Source organism: Gossypium raimondii, chromosome 11 (genome assembly GCF_025698545.1).
Source record: "Gossypium raimondii isolate GPD5lz chromosome 11, ASM2569854v1, whole genome shotgun sequence".
Lineage (NCBI taxonomy): Eukaryota > Viridiplantae > Streptophyta > Magnoliopsida > Malvales > Malvaceae > Gossypium > Gossypium raimondii.
In genome coordinates, this window is record NC_068575.1 from 15,793,048 (window position 1) to 15,799,047 (window position 6,000).

Consider the following 6,000-nt stretch of genomic DNA (forward strand, 5'->3'; position numbering starts at 1 on the left):
GTGCCATCCTCTTTGACTCGTCCCCTTTATTTATTTTTCCTTTAATTTTTTAAAGCAATTCATTTTCTACCTGACCTCTTCGTATTTTACCTCTCTTCTATCTTTTTCTTTTTTTCCTTTCACAATCTATTCATAATACTTTTGAAGGAAGAAAATGAGCAAAATTGTCTTCTTTTACAAATAAAAAATCAAGTTCTCAAAAAAGGATTTTGTATTGCCATTGTGAGATAAAGGCACTTGATTGCAATGCGAATACACCAAAGAACAAAGGGAGAAAATTCTTTGGGTGTGCGAACTTCAAAGAGTAAATTAGGGTTTGTGTTTTGGTCTGTCATAGTTGGGCTTGTGAGAAACAAAGGGTGTTGTGATGTTAGTTGAAGATTTTTGTGCAATTTTGTGTACTGACATTTTGTTGCAATTTGGGTTGAAGATATATTCTAAAATTTTTAATATTTTGATTTTTTTTGTTGTATGTAAGAAATGTAGACTGAGGGTTATGATTTTTTCGATGAGTTGAAGGTAACAATAACGGGACGAATTCAACTGTAGAAAAACAAGGATGCACAATCGATGAAATAATGCTTCAAAATAAGATGTTATTGACAGAGAATAGGAGATTAAGACTTGAGCATGATGAACTCAATATTGATGAAATGTAAAGAATCGATTAAAGGTAACTCGTTTGGAAGAGAAGATCACATTGTACAATACTAATATGTCAAGGAACAACAAAGTAATAGTTGCTTATAAATCGTTGTTAATTGTATCATAGATGGTGTTTTTGGGTTATCTTACTTGCGGATGTTGAAATGTTGTCCATGAATTTGTTGCATTAGTTGTTAAGAATGAATGAATTTAATGGAAAATATTTTTATGATTTTGTAAAATGTTGTTGTAAAAGAATCAATAGATACCAATATATGAATTGAATGGAAAATCTTTTTATGTTTTTATGTTGTTGTTAAAGTATATACATATACCAAAATTGACATCAACAAAATAGAACCATCAAATAAATGATCCATGGAAAGACAAAATCAGGTTGAGATCAACAAAGTAGAACCATCAAATTATCCAACAAAATAGAACCATCAAATTATCCAACAAAATAGAACCATCAAATTTTCTATTGTATGTTAACTAATTGAACTCAACTGGGAGGTATCATCAATAACATGGTATCATCAATAACATCAAGTGTGTTTACCTCGTGTTCAACATATACATGTATGGACCCTATATTTCTAATATGGTTAATCATCGCTATGGATGATTGATTATCATAGCAAACACTCAGTCCCTTGCTAAAATCTAACCCATTTTCAGAGTATACAAAGTTCTTCACAGCTCTATACCCAGCTTCCGCTACCATCTCACACAAAGTGTAATAACACAAGAAATCTGGGTCAAAATCCAATTGCAGCACTTCCCTTCTAACATAGGTTGCACAAGGGTCTGTGACAAAAGTTTCACCCAAATGCATATGCACCACACATTTATCCCAAGTCACGAAAAACACTACATAGACAAAATCAGTTAGATAATAAAGTCAGGTACATAATATAAACAGTAATATACATAACATAAATAATATAAAACAACAATATACATAACATACATAATATAAATTGTAATAAACATAACATATATAATACAAACAATAATAAACATAACATACATTATATAAAATTAATATACATAACATACATAAGCAATAATATATTACATAACATGCATAAATAGAAATATACATAACATACATAATATACATACTAATAATATCAATTGCACGACCTTTCAACCTCAATCAATTTCACCCTAAAATAAATATTCCCTTCGAATGGAGTTTTTGCATACACATGAATGCCAAAAAATTATAAATTAATTATAATACTAATAAAATATCTAAACAACGAAAACCCTAAACACTGTTAAAAATTGGTTCAACATTAAACCAACACTAAGAAACCATTACAAATTGTTAAACATTCTTTAAACTTGAAAATCAAAGATCCCAATAAAAATTGTCACTTCTTTAGAATGAGTCAAAATCTAAGCAATGGAAAAAATAAAAATTTTCTATTTTTAAAAAGACACAATAAAAGCATATTGAAAACCAATAATTTAAAAAAATATGCTTTTTAAATGGAAACAAAAAAAAAACTCAGAAAGATTGAGTAAAATACTAGTAATTGATGATGAATATAGGGTAATCTTGATTCAAATACCACTTCACTAATATGAAAGGCTAAGTAATCAATGATGAAACAAGGCTTCTTTTAATGAGATGATGAAGAATTTTTCAAATGGCTGGGTAATTGAACGAATTTTTCAGATGGCTGAAGGATGGAATTGAAAAGGTTTTTACACAAATGTTGAAGGATGGAAATTTCTTGTGAAAGGATTCAATGTGACTAAAATAAAGATTCCGAGATGACTTTTGATGTTGAATGATGAAAACATCTAGGAATCGAAAAGGTTTCTTCAACAATCGATTCACTAACTGATGGAAAACATTTAATAGATTTTGATTTTTTTGTATTTTAATAAATGATGTTATTAATTTAAGATAAATAATTTTAATCATTTTTTCCAATGGTATAGGTCAAAAAGGGTGACACGTGATAGTGCGCAATTGGCCAGAGTTACTGTAACACCCCAAATTTTGGGCCTAGAAGAAATAGGTTTTGAACAAGGGAACAGTTAGGAGACTGCACATAAATATTTAGTTGTGCAAGGAAGTGACACAAATGAATGTCTGCTTCAGTGGTTAAGTGATTTAGGAGTGTTTGGAAGTGTTTGAGAAGTTTGGGGTTCAAACCTTGGCTTATGTAAAATTTTTATTTTAAGTGAATAAAATCCTTGGATTTAGATAGTAGGTTCTTAAATTATTGTGGTTAAAATATGATACAAAGGAGTTGTTGGTCTAGTGGTAAGGGGCATGTGGAGTGTACATGGGGTCGAACTCTAAGGTTCGAGTGGTGGCACACCAAAAAGGGAGTATTTATTTTACTACCTAATTCGTGTGGGTAGTAGAATTGGATTGAAATACTATTAAATGAACTGATCATAGAGAGAATTGAGGAGAGAATATTGGGATTTAGGGAGGTTGCTGTTGTGGAGAGATAATAGTAGAAAATTAAGGGATAGGAAGTAGATGGAGAGTGTGTAGCCGAATTGGAGGAGGGATTTTTGGGATTTGGGGTTGTTGCCAATTTGGTGAGAGTTAGAATTCGGGTTTCATTCCTTTTCTTTCAACCTTGGCTGAATACAGCTTCTCTCCTCCCTCACCATTTTTCTTTTCGGTTTTCTCTCTTAGTTGATTATCCTTTCTTCTTTTTTTAAGCTCAGCCGAATAGCTCTCGGCTTTAGCAAGGGTTCGTTGATCAATTGGGAGCGCACGATTTTTCTCTTCCTCTCCCTCAAGTGCTCTCCATACTGATAGTTTAATCTCGATTCTCGGTTCTTTGCATGCTACATCTTTGATCTGCAATCTGTTTTATCGTTGTTGGTGGTGGTCGAGGTTGATTGGCACATTGCCTGGAAACCAAGGGTGCGATGATCATTAATTTTTGGAATAAGAGTGTTCGGAACGAAGAGAATCTACAAATCGCATCAGGTGTGTAAACACCCCACTGTAACTGTAGAACGGCAAAAGCTGAAAACCCAGAAATAAAATGTTTGAGACCACACGAGCGCGCGATCGCTCGTGTGGCAAGCCAAACCCACACATCATGGGTGATAAACTGTGGAGGCCTCCATAAGCATTTTCATGGGCTTAGGCCGTAATAGGCCACGTTGGGTCGAAATGGGTCGTGTGGGCTCGATAAGCTTGTGGGCCCTACACGGATGAAATCTGCGATTTGTGGCAATTACTATATTGGGCTATATAGATCTCATAACCGTGGCGAAATCTGGGCTGAGCGGGCCGTACGAGCGTGTGGGCCCACTTGGGTCGAGTAATAGGCCTTAGGACCATTTACACTGTTATGACCATTTAGGTTACCTGAGTCGCTTAAGGCGCCTGCGGACCTTTTAAGAGGTCGATATCTGCATTGAGACCCCAAAATAGGTAAAATAACCAAAATACACCCATAGGGTAAAATGACCGAAATACTCCCATAGGGTAAAATGACCGAACCCCATAAGGTAAAATGATCGAAATACCCCCATAGGGTAAAATCATCGAAATACCCCCACAGGGCAAAATGACCGAAATACTCCTATAGGGTAAAATGATCGAAAATACCCCCATAGGGTAAAATAACTGTTATACCCCTAGAAAATGAATGATTGTTATGGCTTTATGTTATATATGACTGATTTGCTCTATGATATGTCACGATATATTGCATGGGGATGGGTTTTTATATTTGGAGGAATTGTGCCGTACTGATAAGGTTGCACGGGTCGCCCAAGACGACTGTGGACCTACTGATGGCTATATGCTGTTTATTTTACTGGCAACTTTGGTGTAATACTATTTAGTGCTACAACCGGTGCTAATCTTAGTATGTCTGGCTGGGTGGGTCGATTTTATCCCCACATGGTGTGTTTGGCGGGATGGAGTGATGTGTAGAGGCTGGATTAGGTAAGATTTCTAACTGCATATCTGTACTGATTAATGATTTTGTACTGTTACTGCATCGATTAATGATATTACATATTGTTCACTGCATGACTGATATCTGTTACTGTTATGGGCCAATGCCTTACTGATACTATTATTGAAATTGGGCAAAGGCCCTACTGATTACTGGCATTGTAATGGGCTCAAGCCCAATCGTTTACTGTTACAGGAAAGGGCTTAGGCACACATTGAACTGGACTGTTACTATAACGGGCTCAAGCTCAAACTATATTTATGTACTGTTTAATTGATTGTTTGCTTGTTAGGGGATTACACACTGAGTTTTTGTAGACTCACTCCTCTATTTAACTGTATAGGTAATCCCCAGTTGTAGGCGGGTCGGTGCTGCGAGGGACTCGATGATGGCCACACAATCGCATCAGCTTTCGTTTTTAGCCTTTGATTTATAAGTAACTGAATTTGGGTATTTTATGTAAAAAGGCCTATTTAAAGTTATAAACTTTAAATTGGGGTTTTTATTTATTTAGTTTGATATAAATTGCTAGTTGTAGAAAAAGACGAGTTTTCAAAAGGTAACTGTTTTCAAAGACACCACGTTTTCGCAACATTTCTAAAAAAAAAAAAACTTCCGCAATAAATGAGATTTTGGAAATTTTATAATGTTTTAAAAGTGATTAGCTTTTAATGATGCACGCTTGAAAATGAACAACCCGTTTTGGAATCACCGTTTAATAACAAAATGATTAATTGATTTTAAAGATTTCAACGACAACAAGTTTTACGCTAAACATCTCAATGTGACACCGCCAGATTCAGCCATACCTCCTAGACCAGGTTTGGGGTGTTATAGCTACCACATCATCAAAAAATTAATGTTGTTAGGCTTAGTTTATATAGTGGACAAAAAAACCACAAGTACCAATCTGGGAGAAATGGACAAGTCAGGGTACCAATTTTATATTTAACTCATTTTATTATACACATTTTATTATCTCAATCAATTTTATATTTATACTTACTATTTATAAAGCCCTTTACTAAGTCGATGTCACCTAGACCTGATCATAGGCTGGACCATTCGCGTAGGCCCAATGGCTCGCCCAAAAAGTGAGAAGGTTTGGGTAACGATATAGGCCCGAAAAATAGGTTTGGACAAAAAATAATACTCATTTTCTCAATGGGCCGAGCCTCGGGCATAAATTTTTTGGTTTAGGCTCGACTCAAATCACATGCTTATATTTTTTTTTATATTTTCAATTTGTTGGTAAACATTTGTTTTTATATAAAAAATCTAAAAAAAATTATTACAATCGAGCCAGGCTCATGTTTAGTATTTTTAATATAGGCTGGGCTTGAGCAAATTTTAGGCCCATTTTTTGAGTTGAGCTCGAGCCTGAAAAACGGGTATA